This window comes from Triturus cristatus, chromosome 2_1 (genome assembly GCF_964204655.1).
Source record: "Triturus cristatus chromosome 2_1, aTriCri1.1, whole genome shotgun sequence".
NCBI lineage: Eukaryota > Metazoa > Chordata > Amphibia > Caudata > Salamandridae > Triturus > Triturus cristatus.
Window position 1 is genome coordinate 169,319,366 of NC_140581.1, and position 16,303 is coordinate 169,335,668.

The following is a 16,303-nucleotide window of genomic DNA, read 5'->3' on the forward strand; positions in this document are numbered from 1 at the left end:
AAAGTCTTATGAGAAAAATGGTACCTCACCTGTGTGGGTCGGCCTAGAGCACGCGACAGGAAACGGCACAAAACGCAACGTGATCACACCTCAATTTCGCAGTGAAAAATGACCCTTTTTGGGCAAAGTGCCTAGCTGTAGTTTTTGAACCCTAGCTCTGCGGGCACCTTGGGAAACCTAGTAAAGCTATACATTTTTGAAAACTAGACACCCAGGGGAATCCAGGATGGGGTGACTTGACTGCCTCCCACCAGGGTCTGTTACCCAGATTCCCTTGCAAACCTAAAAAATTATCCAAAAAAACACATTTTCCCCACATTTCTGTGGTGGAAAGTTCCGGAATCTGCGTGGATCCGCACATTTCCACCCACCCCGCGTTCCCCAAAGTCTTATGAGAAAAATGGTACCTCACTTGTGCGGGTTGGCCTAGTGCCCGCGACAAAACACGGCGCAATACGCAACGTGGTCACACCTCAATTTCACAGTGAACAATAACCCTTTTTTGGCAAGGTGCCTAGCTGTAGTTTTTGAACCCTAGCTCTGTGGGCACCTTGGGAAACCTAGCAAACCTATATATTTTTGAAAACTAGACACCCAGGGGAGTTCAGGATGGGGTGACTTGACTGCCTCCCACCAGGGTCTGTTACCCAGAATCCCTTGCAATCCTAAAAAATTATCCAAAAAAACACATTTTCCCCACATTTTTGTGGTGGAAAGTTCTGAAATCTGTGTGGATCCACACATTTCCACCCATCCCGCGTTCCCCAAAGTCTTACGAGAAAAATGGTACCTCACCTGCGCGGGCAGGCCTAGTGCCCGCAACAGGAAACGGCGCAAAATGCAACGTGGTCACACCTCAATTTTGCAGTGAAAAAGGACCCTTTTTTGGCAAAGTGCTTCGCTGTAGTTTATGAACCCTAGCTCTGCGGGCACCTTGGGAAACCTAGTAAAGCTATACATTTTTGAAAACTAGACACCCAGGGAAATCCAGGATGGGGTGACTTGACTGCCTCCCACCAGGGTCTGTTACCCAGATTCCCTTGCAAACCTAAAAAATTATTTTAAAAAACCACATTTTCCCCACATTTCTGTGGTGGAAAGTTCCGGAATCTGCGTGGATCCAGAAATTTCCACCCACCCCGCGTTCCCCAAAGTCCTATGAGAAAAATGGTACCTCACTTGTGCGGGTCTGCCTAGTGTCCGCGACAGTAAACGGCGCAAAATGCAACGTGGTCACACCTCAATTTCGCAGTGAAAAATGACCCTTTTTTGGCAAAGTGCCTAGCTGTAGTTTTTGAACCCTAGCTCTACGGGCACCTAGGTAAACCTAGCAAACCTATAAATTTTCGTAAACTATACACCCAGGGGAATTCAGCATGGGGTGACTTGACTGCCTCCCACCAGCGGCTGTTACCCAGAATCCCTTGCAAATCTAAACAATTGTCCAAAAAAACACATTTTCCCCACATTTCTGTGGTGGAAAGTTCTGAAATCTGCGTGGATCCACAAATTTCCACCCACCCCGCGTTCCCCAAAGTCTTACGAGAAAAATGGTACCTCACTTGTGCGGGTCGGCCTAGTGCCCGCGACAGGAAATGGCGCAAAACGCAACGTGGTCACTCCTCAATTTCGCAGTGAAAAATGACCCTTTTTTGGCAAAGTGCCTAGCTGTAGTTTTTGAACCCTAGCTCTGCGGGCACCTTGGGAAACCTAGTAAACATATACATTTTTGAAAACTAGTCACCCAGGGGAATCGAGGATGGGGTGAGTTGACTGCGTCCCACCAGGGTCTGTTACCCAGAATCCCTTGCAAATCTAAACAATTGTCCAAAAAACCACATTTTCCCCACATTTCTGTGGTGGAAAGTTCTGGAATCTGCGTGAATCCACAAATTTCCACCCACACCGCGTTCCCCAAAGTCTTACAAAAAAAATGGTACCTCACTTGTGTTGGTCGGCCTAGTGCACGCGACAGGAAACGGCACAAAACTCAACGTGGTCACACCTCAATTTCGCAGTGAAAAATGACCCTTTTTGGGCAAAGTGCCTAGCTGTAGTTTTTGAACCCTAGCTCTGCGGGCACCTTGGGAAACCTAGTAAACCTATACATTTTTGAAAACTAGACACCCAGGGGAATGCAGGATGGGGTGACTTGACTGCCTCCCACCAGGGTCTGTTACCCAGATTCCCTTGCAAACCTAAAAAATTATCCAAAAAAACACATTTTCCCCACATTTCTGTGGTGGAAAGTTCCGGAATCTGCGTGGATCCGCACATTTCCACCCACCCCGCGTTCCCCAAAGTCTTATGAGAAAAATGGTACCTCACTTGTGCGGGTTGGCCTAGTGCCCGCGACAAAACACGGCGCAATACGCAACGTGGTCACACCTCAATTTCACAGTGAACAATAACCCTTTTTTGGCAAGGTGCCTAGCTGTAGTTTTTGAACCCTAGCTCTGTGGGCACCTTGGGAAACCTAGCAAACCTATATATTTTTGAAAACTAGACACCCAGGGGAGTTCAGGGTGGGGTGACTTGACTGCCTCCCACCAGGGTCTGTTACCCAGAATCCCTTGCAATCCTAAAAAATTATCCAAAAAAACACATTTTCCCCACATTTTTGTGGTGGAAAGTTCTGAAATCTGCGTGGATCCACAAATTTCCACCCACCCCGCGTTCCCCAAAGTCTTACGAGAAAAATGGTACCTCACTTGTGCAGGTCGGCCTAGTGCCCGCGACAGGAAACGGCGCAAAACGCAACGTGGTCACACCTCAATTTCGCAGTGAAAAATGACCCTTTTTTGGCAAAGTGCCTAGCTGTAGATTTTGAACCTTAGCTCTGCAGGCACCTTGGGAAACCTAGTAAACATATACATTTTTGAAAACTAGTCACCCAGGGGAATCGAGGATGGGGTGACTTGACTGCCTCCCACCAGGGTCTGTTACCCAGAATCCCTTGCAAATCTAAACAATTGTGCAAAAAAACACATTTTCCCTACATTTCTGTGGTGGAAAGTTCTGGAATCTGTGTGGATCCACACATTTCCACCCATCCCGCGTTCCCCAAAGTCTTACGAGAAAAATGGTACCTCACCTGCGCGGGCAGGCCTAGTGCCCGCGACAGGAAACGGCGCAAAATGCAACGTGGTCACACCTCAATTTTGCAGTGAAAAAGGACCCTTTTTTGGCAAAGTGCTTAGCTGTAGTTTATGAACCCTAGCTCTGCGGGCACCTTGGGAAACCTAGTAAAGCTATACATTTTTGAAAACTAGACACCCAGGGAAATCCAGGATGGGGTGACTTGACTGCCTCCCACCAGGGTCTGTTACCCAGATTCCCTTGCAAACCTAAAAAATTATTTTAAAAAACACATTTTCCCCACATTTCTGTGGTGGAAAGTTCCGGAATCTGCGTGGATCCAGAAATTTCCACCCACCCCGCGTTCCCCAAAGTCCTATGAGAAAAATGGTACCTCACTTGTGCGGGTCTGCCTAGTGCCCGCGACAGTAAACGGCGCAAAATGCAACGTGGTCACACCTCAATTTCGCAGTGAAAAATGACCCTTTTTTGGCAAAGTGCCTAGCTGTAGTTTTTGAACCCTAGCTCTACGGGCACCTAGGTAAACCTAGCAAACCTATAAATTTTCGTAAACTAGACACCCAGGGGAATTCAGCATGGGGTGACTTGACTGCCTCCCACCAGCGACTGTTACCCAGAATCCCTTGCAAATCTAAACAATTGTCCAAAAAAACACATTTTCCCCACATTTCTGTGGTGGAAAGTTCTGAAATCTGCGTGGATCCACAAATTTCCACCCACCCCGCGTTCCCCAAAGTCTTACGAGAAAAATGGTACCTCACTTGTGCGGGTCGGCCTAGTGCCCGCGACAGGAAACGGCGCAAAACGCAACGTGGTCACACCTCAATTTCGCAGTGAAAAATGACCCTTTTTTGGCAAAGTGCCTAGCTGTAGTTTTTGAACCCTAGCTCTGCGGGCACCTTGGGAAACCTAGTAAACATATACATTTTTGAAAACTAGTCACCCAGGGGAATCGAGGATGGGGTGAGTTGACTGCCTCCCACCAGGGTCTGTTACCCAGAATCCCTTGCAAATCTAAACAATTGTCCAAAAAAACACATTTTCCCCACATTTCTGTGGCGGAAAGTTCTGGAATCTGCGTGAATCCACAAATTTCCACCCACACCGCGTTCCCCAAAGTCTTACAAAAAAAATGGTACCTCACTTGTGTTGTTCGGCCTAGTGCACGCGACAGGAAACGGCACAAAACTCAACGTGGTCACACCTCAATTTCGCAGTGAAAAATGACCCTTTTTGGGCAAAGTGCCTAGTTGTAGTTTTTGAACCCTAGCTCTGTGGGCACCTTGGGAAACCTAGCAAACCTATATATTTTTGAAAACTAGACACCCAGGGGAGTTCAGGATGGGGTGACTTGACTGCCTCCCACCAGGGTCTGTTACCCAGAATCCCTTGCAAACCTAAAACATTATTTAAAAAAAAACACATTTTCCCCACATTTCTGTGGTGGAAAGTTCTGGAATCTGTGTGGATCCACAAATTTCCACCCACCCCGCGTTCCCCAAAGTCTTACGAGAAAAATGATACCTCACCTGCGCAGGTCGGCCTAGTGCCCGCGACAGGAACGTGCGCAAAATGCAACGTGGTCACACCTCAATTTCGAAGTGAAAAATGACCCTTTTTTGGCAAAGTGCCTAGCTGTAGTTTTTGAACCCTAGCTCTGCGGGCACCTTGGGAAACCTAGTAAAGCTATACATTTTTGAAAACTAGACACCTAGGGGAATCCAGGATGGGGTGACTTGACTGCCTCCCACCAGGGTCTGTTACCCAGATTCCCTTGCAAACCTAAAAAATTATTTTAAAAAACACATTTTGCCCACATTTCTGTGGTGGAAAGTTCTGGAATCTGTGTGGATCCACAAATTTCCACCCATCCCGCGTTCCCCAAAGTCTTACGAGAAAAATGGTACCTCACGCGCAAAATGCAACGTGGTCACACCTCAATTTTGCAGTGAAAAATGACCCTTTTTTGGCAAAGTGCTTAGCTGTAGTTTATGAACCCTAGCTCTGCGGGCACCTTGGGAAACCTAGTAAAGCTATACATTTTTGAAAACTAGACACCCAGGGAAATCCAGGATGGGGTGACTTGACTGCCTCCCACCAGGGTCAGTTACCCAGATTCCCTTGCAAACCTAAAACATTATTTTTAAAAAAAAAACATTTTCCACACATTTCTGTGGTGGAAAGTTCTGGAATCTGTGTGGATCCACAAATTTCCACCCACCCCGCGTTCCCCAAAGTCTTACAAAAAAGATGGTACCTCACTTGTGTGGGTCGGCCTAGTGCACGCGACAGGAACCGGCACTAAACGCAACGTGGTCACACCTCAATTTCGCAGTGAAAAATGACCCTTTTTTGGCAAAGTGACTAGCTGTAGTTTATGAACCCTAGCTCTGCGGGCACCTAGGGAAACCTAGCAAACCTATACATTTTCGAAAACTAGACACACAGGGGAATTCAGGATGGGGTGACTTGACTGCCTCCCACCAGGGTCTGTTACCCAGAATCCCTTGCAAACCTAAAGAATTATCCAAAAAAACACATTTTCCCCACATTTCTGTGGTGGAAAGTTCTGGAATCTGCGTGGATCCACAAATTTCCACCCACCCCGCGTTCCCCAAAGTCTTACAAAAAAGATGGTACCTCACTTGTGTGGGTCGGCCTAGTGCACGTGACAGGAACCGGCACAAAACGCAACGTGGTCACAGTGAAAAATGACCCTTTTTTGGCAAAGTGCCTAGCTGTAGTTTATGAACCCTAGCTCTGCCAGCACCTAGGGAAACCTTCCAAACTCATACATTTCTGAAAATTAGACACCCAGGGGCTTCCTGGGAGGTATGGCTTGCGTGGATCCCCCAACGTTTCCTTACCCAGAATCCCCTGCAAACCTCAATTTTAGCTGAAAAAAATCACTTTTTTCACACATTTTTGTGTGGGAAAGTTGTGGCATCACCGGGCTCACTCAAATTTCCCACCACCCAGTGTTCCCCCGGGTCTCCCAGTAAAAATGGTGCCTCACTTGTGTGGGAGGCCAAAGTACCTGGGACACACAAGGGCCCAAAACAGTTTTTTGATAGGCAATGTTGATGTCGCCTCACTATGTTTTGGGCCCTTGCCTGTCGCGGATACTTGGGCCTCCCAGACAAGTGAGGCACCATTTTTACCGGAAGACCTGGGGGAACGCTGGGTGGTGGGAAATTTGTGTGAGCCGGGTGATGCCACAACTTTTGTATATAACAAACAAGAGAGAAAGGGAGAGAAAATCACTCTTCTTCCACTAGTAAATACTATTCATCAACAAAAAAGTGACTATTGGTGTAGAAATAAAGTAACAACAAAAAGAGGGGCAGGTGTGATGGAAAAAACCTATTTTTTTAAAAGAACCCTCACTCACCAACCTAGTTGGTGACATGCTTCATCATCGGGTTCCCACCAGGGAGACCGAGTGTCTCCCTGGTGTGCTACAACGTCTGAATTACAGCGGAGCTGGGTTTTTTTGACAGTGATAGTGCAAAAAAAGGAGTTGCAGTTTTAAAAGATGGCAAGCTGCACCCAGAAATAATTTTAATAACAGGGCAGCTTCCAATCGTTAAAAACAGGTGAAGCGGACACTTGTTGGCCTTTACAGTGAGCCAACTGGATCCTAGATTTTACTGTGAAAGAGTGGTCGACATGTTTCTGCTTGTGACTGCTATTTTAGCTAAGCTTTCATCAGGACCAAAAAACTCCCCGGCGGTATACGCACGCTAAGGCGTACCCTAACCTGAGGAGTATGTGTGTGTGGTAAAACTCACGGTTTTACCAAAACGGGCGCTCCCGGGATTTCCAAAGGCCCCAATCTGAAAGAGAAATAGACAAGAATTACAACATAAACGCATCCATAGGTGTACACTTATTTCTCTTATGGTTTGTCGAGGTGCGTTTACATCAGTGACCCCGTATTTGTGGATCACGTTCATGCCCCCACCAGTGCTCATATTTGCTGTAACACTAGTGAAAACCTCTGTTACCTGGTCATGCCAGAGGTTACTTGTAACATGCCATACTGTACAATTTGTCTTTTTATGAGCGTACTCAAGTGGTACACGAGTGAAAACAATCAGTGCACCACACTCGGAGTACGTGCTCAATTCGTGCTATCCCCTCGAAAGTTAAAAAGGCATGATCAGGCCTTCGCGCTACACACATTTCTACCAAGGTGTGTGCACCATAGCATGGAAGATTGTCGGTAAAATTGGGCAGCTTACGTGAAGATAGAAATGGCTTCACATCATGGGTTCCGCGACGGAGGAGTTTCTCGCCATGTAACTTCTTAAAGTAAAGGGAGAAGACAGTGGTTGAGTAAATTTGGAACGCCCTCGCCTGGGAAGTGATGGCTCATCAGAAGCACTCACACGCAAGAACAGACTTACTTGTATACAGGGGGTATCCCTCACCAGACCAACAAATACCCAATGTGTGATGTTCAAATAGAGGTCTACTCAGTGACCTAATAAACAGCATGTGTATGAAAATGTCCACAGGGTTCCCAAAGAATAGTGGTGGGACTGTAGTGGCTACTATCTAGAGTGGGAAATGATTTCAATGAAGAAAGGAAGGGGATTATAGCAATCCGTCCCTTGTAAGTGCGCTAGTCAGTGGTGCAGTGGAATTCAGGTAAGATTAACGTCGCATCACTGAGCCCCATGGTATATTGTCATTCAGCCCGGTTTGGTGCGTGGATAAACGATATATCCAACGTTGCTCCTTCTCGAAGAGCACATTTTGCACCCTGGTGTTCAGTTGAGGTTGTTCGATGATTGTCCACCTGATATCATTGTGGGTGTGGTTCAGTTGCAAAAAATGTTCGGTCAGATTGGTGGTAATCTTGCGACATCTTATGTTACTGCGGTGTTCGCAGATGCTTTTTTTTTTTTCCTTGTGGTCATGCCCACATACCCGAGCCTGCAGGGGCAGTTGATCAGGTATATTACGTTGGTTGAATTGCAATTCGTGTGCGTACGTTGTAGCCATTGTTTACTGGTTTCCAAACTCAGGGACTTAGTGGCAGTGGTCAAATGGCACACACTAGAGCCCCCACATGGGAAGTGACCAGTAACTGGGGGGAGCCGCCAGGCATTGAGACCAGTCTGGTCCTCCTCTCTCTTTTGGTTTTTGGGGCATGTGTGAACTAGAGAGTCTTTTAAGCTTCTTGCCCGTTTATAGGAGAACAAAGGTTTCTCCCAGTCATGTTTGTTACTTTCCAAAATCTTCCAGTGTTTCTTGATGGAACGGCTCACAGCGTTGGATGCTGAATTATACGTGGTTACACACGCCAGTGGGACATTTTCCGATCCTGTTTTGGGGTTATTTTCCAAAAGGGCGTTCTCTGTGCTGGTTCCTGGCTCTCTTGCAGCTTTTCTTCAAGATTCGGTCAGGGTAACCCAGTTTCTGCAGTTTGTTGGTAAGATCCTGTGCTTGTGTCCTGTAGTCTGACAATTCGCTACAGTTGCGTCTCGGGCGCAAATACTGCCCGAAGGGGAGGTTCTCCCCAAGTGGACGGAAATGAAAACTTGAAAAATGCAATAGGTTGTTCTTTGCTCTGGGGTGGTGATCGGTTTTGGTCTTCAGGTGATTTCCCACCTTGCTAATGGTAACATCCAGAAAAATCATTTCTTCTTTGTCATAACAATGTAGTAGTAGTAGTAATAACTTTATTCGATTGTAATCTTTACAATCATAAAAGTACAGTGCATAAAACATACATTCATAAACAAATTTCATAAACAATTTAAAAACGAGCTATTCAGTTCATTTGTAAGACAGGCAGATTATGTAAGCATTAAAAACCAGAGCAACAGGCAGGATAAACAGGTTAAGAATATAAATAATTATACAAAGTTAAAAAGATTGTCATAACAATGGGTGAACCTCAAGTTAGGGTCACAAGTGTTGATCCAATCCAGAAATTCGAGCAGTGTCCTCTGTCCCTTTCCAGATGACAAGGACATCATCTATGTACCTTTGCCAAAAAGTTACATAGGATGCATACGGATTGAGTGGCGACAGGACGTACTTGCATTCAAAATCATACACGTACAGTCCGGCCACACTAGGGGCAAAGGTGCTGCCCATAGATGTGCCGGTGGACTGCAGGTAGATCTCGCCTTGGTATTCAAAAAAGTTTCTCTTGAGTGCAAAAGTTTCAAAAAGAAATCGCAGTATTTCGACAAAGGTTCTAATAAAGACCCAATGCCTGAAACGATGGGTTGGCCGGGAGGTGGTACTCTGTTCTTATGAGTTTTTGGCAGCGTGTAAAAGTAAGGTATTATGCCCTCCGTGGTTGTTAAGAAATCTGCCTCTTTCTTCGTGATGTGGCCATTGGTTTCTGCATTAGCCACCAGCTCTAAAATGTCATTACGGAGATGTGATGAGGGATCATCCGTGAGACGGACATAGTTAGTCTGGTTATTCAGGCGGCGTCTGCACTCAGCATCATAGGCTACTGTGTCCTGGATGACTATCCCACCCCCTTTGTCAGTGGCCTTAATGACAATGTTAGTGTTGGTCTGCAGTGTTTGTAAAGCCTGAAATTCAGTGGCTTTCATGTTTTTGAAGGTGGATGGTTCTACAAGTGATTCTACATCATTAAAAACTGCTTGTTCAAAAGCTATGATTTCTGGGGGTATTGTATGAGGGGGAGGAGTGAAGGTGGACTTAAGCCTAAGTCCTGTATCACTCGCTAATGTTTGGGACCCCTCAAGGGTCTGTTTTTCGAAGAAACTTTTCAATCTCAATTTGCGAAAGAACTCTGAGAGTTCACAATGTAGTCTAAAACGGTCTAGGCGAGCGGTGGGTATAAAGCCCAACCCCTTCTCTAAGACTGCTTTTTCTTCACTGTTCAAGACCACAGAAGAGAGATTGGTAATCAGGCTCTCAGGTTGCTTGGGCCTGCTCGCTGTTCCTGGATCTTGCTCCTCGTGTTGTTGCCTACTGCTTCCTCCTGTTCCCAATGGACCTGGTTGGACCCTCTTCTTCTGCCGCATCCTCTCCGGCCCCTTTCCAAGAAAGGGGGGGGGTACATGTTCTGTTGAAAGTGAGGGTGTGGTATTGTTGTAACTTGAAACAACGATGTGATTAAGCATTTACTAAAGACATTAATTCCCCTCTAGTAGAGCATGTTTTCTCCGTTATGTTGACCGAAGTTTGGACTCCATTTTGTACTGTCATGCTTCCACGTGTTCCCCACGAGAAGAGTCCAACCTCTGTGTTAGTTGCTCCTGTAATCTGCCTAGTAACAGTCTATAAATAGCTCCTTTTGTCCATCTGGCACATGCCCAGACTTGACCACATCTGTTATCAGTTAGCCTTGCTCGACCATGTCTTCGCGGGCTCAAGGAGTGTGTCAGCTCCGCCCACATATTGATCTTGTATCGAAAATGTCCATAAAAGGTAACATTCCTTGCCTCATGTTGTATCCACCCACTTATGAGCCCCTCTGTTGTGTATAAAAGGGGACCGTGTACGCAAGTTCTTTGTGCTACTCTATGCAATACTGAAGAGTGTTGTGTGGATTGTAGGACCACCCTTAAGGGTTAATAAATGCTGTCTTTGTACTTTGCAGTTTCCGTGCCAACTTCCTTATAGATTCCATTACAGGAGAGCGAACCCTTGTGTCCTGCGGGCCTAGCTGGGGCCTGTATTCATCAATTGGCGCCCGTCACGTGGGGCTCATCGGCGACTCGGATGCTCGAAGGACTGGTCGCGATGAAGGTGAGGAACTTGGCCGGGGACGTGATCACTGCCAGCGGCGTCTTAGCCCTGGCATCCCGAGGTTTTTCTTCCTTCCCTTCCGAGCTGACCGTCTGGGTGGCGCCGGTCCTCGACTGAGACCTCTTCTGTCGGTCTTGCCGTGAAAGCCGTTTGGGCGATTGTGGAGCTTGGCAGTTGGAATCTGGACTCTTGATTGGTAAGAACCGGTGTACGGTACTTGCTCCGAGTTTTTGAAGCCTGGTCCGGCTATTTGAGTTTGATTTGTGATGACTAGTCATATTTTGTATTTGTCTTTGTGAAAATATATGCGTTGCAACACATATAGGCAGGTAATGTGGAGAGATTTCTCCGGAGCTGTGTAACTTTGAACGGCGTAACGATTAAGTGCCATTTTCTCTATAATATTGCATATTTTGCATTATTCCTGAGCATGCCTGCTTTTAGCGCACTCCGTAAGTGGTGTTGCTGTTTTGGAAACCGGTTGAACCTCGAGGAATCTGCTCCAGCTCCCCCAGAGGGGACTCCTAATAGGGATATGTATGTGAAGCATGGTCTTTCTTCCATAATGTACAGCACAGTATGGAGGAAATATACAAAAAAAAGATCCTGAGTTACGATGGCCTTTGTATGGATCGTTTGATATACGTAAGATTGAGTATGTGGAACAGTGTATGTGCAAGCGGCGTGCTCGTCAGGATATGTTTGAGTGTGTGCGGTTGTGGGTGAAGGAGGTGCGTGAGCGAGAGAAGCGTGAGAAAGCGCTGTTTGATAAAGAACAACGGAAGAATGATCATGTGCGAGCACAGGAAGCGAGGCGTCGGGAGGACAAAGAACAAACGGAGAGACAAGAGAAAGAGCGTAGGCTGCAAGTCTCGGGTCAATATGCTGTTCGGCAGCCACTCTATCCTGTCCTTAATAATCTTGATGATGATTTTTATTTACTAGATCGCTCTCCGCCCCCTTATGTTGGCGCATCTGCTCCGAGGCCACAAGATTCTGTCCCGGGTCCGGGTAAGGTAGATACGCGGTCCATGTTATCGGCTGAGCATATGGCTGAGCTTCGGCAAATTTCCTTCCGTGCACTTAAGGGTAAGGTGTCCGTGGATGAATTGTTCCATACTTGGGGGTCGTGGCAGGATAGAGAGAGATTGTATTTTTTGAACCATTTCGCTGAGGAAGTGATTGCTGCTTTTCGGAAATATTCTAGTGTCTTTGAGCCTGAAGAAGTGACATCGGATGCTAAAGCATTGCATGATGGTGTTTTTTCTCCCTTTAAGGCTCCTGATACGGCTCGGCGGCTATTCGCCTTGCGGGACGCGGTGCTGGCCCATAGAGAAAGAGCGCGCCAACGAGCAGGGGAGGAGACGCAGTCGGATTCGTGTACCGCAGAAGGCCACTCATCCACCTCTCAATCAGATAAGAGCGATCTAGTGCATGCTAAGCCAATGCGCGAGGCGGCGCCTTTGTATGTTCCTCCTAAAGGAGCGGGGACTAGCTCGGACATTACTTCCGCCGATGCTAAGGGATATTTTGTGTATAATTGGGTTTATACTCCGTGGCATAGAGCTGATGTGATGGCATTAAAGAATGCGCTGCCTGACCCCCGCAAGAATCCAGCGGCCTTCTACGAAGAAGTCGAGGGGGCCTTGAATTCTTGCGTTATGACTTTAGCAGATATCGATTTGTTCTTTGGCCTTATTCTACCACCGGATATGTGGCGATCTGTCCGAAAGGTAGATGATACAGTTGCCTTTAAGGCCCGGTGGTCTGACCTTGAGGATGAGGATAGGGAGCGGAAGCCCGCGCAGAAACCGCCCCAGAGTATTTTAGATCTCCGTGCTGCTATTGTGGCTAAGTTGAAGACAATTATCCCCCCTAAAAAGATTGACTGGAATATGTTAGCTGCATGTAAACAGAAAGCTGACGAGTCAGTTGCGGACTTCTTTACGCGCTTTGAGGAGACGTTTCATGATTTTAGTGGCCAGTCGCTTACTGACGATACGGGCCGCCACCTTTTTGCGGATAAATATGTGGCTAATCTGCTGCCGGCAGTTGCGGCCCGTTTAAAAGCGAGTGAAAGTTCTTGGTCCTCCGCTACACCGACGGCCCTCCTGACTATCGCCCAGTATTATGAGCGTCAGGAGCAAGAAGCAAAGGGCCAGGAGGAAAGGAAATCGAAAGATTTGAAAACAAAGGTGATGTGGGCACAAGTCTATGGCCCGCCCCGGCGGGGTAATAATAGAGGTAGGGGAGGATCTTATGGTCCTCCCTCGGGCCGATCTGACTTAAATAGGAACCAATGTGCGTATTGTAAGCAATCGGGTCATTGGGCTAGGGACTGCCCGGTGTTGCATGCATCGCGTCAGGGGCATACCTATGGTGGCCCGCGAGGTAGAGGGGGTTTCTCGAACTTTCGAGGGAATTCTAACGAACAGGCTCGTTTTGACTCTGCTGGGCAGCACCGTGATAGATCAAACGTTTTTGATCTCCAGCATCAGTACCAAGCGTCGGGGATTGACCGGTCGGGGTACCATGACTCTCAGCATGCATAGGAATGCGTTGGATGGGGGTTAGAATCAGTTGAGGTGCCGGTCGATCAGCAGGGCCCTTATGTATCGGCTGAAGTTTTGGGCTCTACTGATCAGTTCCTAGTGGATACAGGAGCGACACGTAGTGCGCTATCTAAGCAATTGGTTCCGGGGGCTCCCCCATCCGGCTTAATGGTCACATCGGTAGGGTTTGACGGTACACTCTCCCGAAGCCCTCTTTCGCAGCCCCTCATGTTTAAAGTTGACTCTTTTTCTGCACCCTGTCCGTTCCTGCTTGCCCCGTACACACCGGACAACATTATGGGCCTTGACATGTTAAAGCATTTTAGGGCTACGATCCGCTGCTCCCCTGCTGGTGTACGGGTGATATTGAATGATAATTACCTCCGATCAGAACGGATGTGTACGATGTCAGAGGATGCGCTGTTAGCTACCCTCCCTCGTGCTTTGTGGGCAACTTCGGATACTGATGTGGGACAAATGGTGATTCCACCGGTCCACATTAGCGTCCAGGAGGGGGCGGTGTTGCCACGCCTCCCACAGTACCGTATTTCCCAGGAGGGGGAGGAGGCTCTCATTCAGATAGTGCAGGATTTGATGGCGGTAGGGGTAGTGGAGGAAGTCCCCTACAACATTTGTAACAGTCCGATTCTTCCCATACTGAAAAAGGATACGGATGCCAGAGTTTATCGGTTTATAATTGATTTGAGAGAAGTGAACAAGGTCGTGATACCTCAGTACCCAGTGGTTTCCGATATCACGACATTGCTTACTTTGGTACCACCTACGGCGACTATGTTCTGCGTGATCGATTTGAAGAATGCCTTCTTTTCCATTCCCATTCACCCTGATAGCCGATATCTTTTTGGGTTTACATTAAATAATAGATCTTATCGTTTTTGTAGGATCCCCCAGGGCTACACAGAAAGCCCTAGCATTTACAGTCAGGCTTTGAAACGACAATTGGATTCCTTTGCTCTGCTCGAGGGTGTCGCCCTCATTCAATATGTCGATGACATCTTGCTGGCGGCTGACACCCTGGAGTTGTGTGAAAAAAGTACGTTATCCTTACTTTCCTTTTTAGCATCCCACAATCATAAGGTATCTAGGAAGAAATTGCAATTCTGTAGACCAAAGGTGACTTATTTGGGTCACCTTTTGTCTAACGAGGGACGTGCACTCACACCGGATCGTATCCAAGTAATTCTGGATACACCGAGACCGTCCACACAGAAGGATGTGCGTGCATTTCTGGGTCTTGTTTCTTTTTGTAGACAGTGGATATTGGGGTTTTCGCACATAGCTAAGCCATTATTAGCCCTCTTGACAAAGGACACGCCTATCCCAATCCCTTGGTCAGATGAGTGTGATACTGCTTTTCAGCAACTACGACAGGCCCTTTGTTCAGCACCAGTGTTAGGGACCCCCGATTATGCAAAACCCTTTTCGTTGTATGTGCATGAGAAAGATGGATGTGCATTGTCAGTTTTAGTGCAGATGCACGGCGATAAGCAGCGCCCTTGTGCATATTTTTCGGCTGTACTTGATCCTGTCGCCCGAGCATTACCGGGGTGTTTTCGCTCGGTTGCGGCGACAGCTGTGTCAATACGCCAAAGTGAGGGAATTGTGTTATCTCATAAGTTGTTGGTATTAGTCCCCCATGCTGTCGATGCCCTGCTCAATCAAACGAAGACGCAGCATTTGACCAGCGCCCGTTTAACGGGATATGAGTTGACGCTTTTGGCTCCTCATATTACGTTAAAAAGGTGCGTAACGTTAAACCCGGCAACATTGTTGCCATACCCCGAAACCCAGCCTGAGGCGCGGAAAGCGCATGATTGTATTCTCGTGACTGAGGAACAAACAAAGGGTCGTATTGATCTCCAGGATACGCCCTTTCCAGATGTAGATGGAGAACTGTGGGTGGACGGATCATGTCTGAAGCTACCAGATGGTACGACTTCAGCAGCGTATGCGATTACCACATTGCAAACGATAGTGGAGACAGCACGCATACCACAGAAATCAGCTCAAGCAGCGGAACTGATAGCATTAACACGAGCATGTGAGCTCAGTACAGGACTATGTGTGAATGTTTATACAGATAGCCGCTATGCCTTCGGAGTAGCGCATGACTTCGGCCTACTCTGGAAGGAGAGAGGGTTTTTGACGTCACATGGAGTACAGATAATGCATGGAGAGTTAGTTCATAATCTTTTAACCGCATTGACATACCCAAAGAAAATTGCCATCGTTAAGTGTAGCGCCCATAGGAAAGTAGTTGATAAAGTTGGAGAAGGGAATGCGTTGGCAGATCGAGTAGCACGGGAGACTGCGATGCAGCCCGGTACTACTGCCGTGTATGTAGTAAAGTCACAGGTGGAAAGATGGCATGATGCGAAGGAGGGAGTGCGAGAAATGCAAAGGACCGCTTCTGACAAAGAGCGGGAACAATGGGCTAGTGAGGGAGAATTGGATGATGAGGGTTGCTGGAGAAATAAGCAGATGGATAGATGGAAATTACCCACGGCTTTTGTACAGCCTATGGTTCAGATGGCACATGGGCTAGCACATGTTGGAGCTTCCGCAATTGTGAAATTGCTTACCCAAGTCTGGGAGCATCCAGAGATTGCTAGCACAGCGAAGAGGGTGGTGCAGACCTGTATGATCTGCCTGAGGTATAACCCAGGAAAGGGTACTCGAACTCCAGCAGGAGGGTTTGTGACACCTACTGCGCCCTTCGAGGTTTTGCAGATGGATTACATCCAGCTTGAGCGCTGTAACAATCTGAAGTATGTTCTAGTAGTGGTCTGCGCTTTCAGCAAATGGGTTGAAGCGTACCCTACGAAAGACAATACTGCAATGACTACTGCGAAGTTGCTGCTGAAAGAGTTCTTCCCTCGATA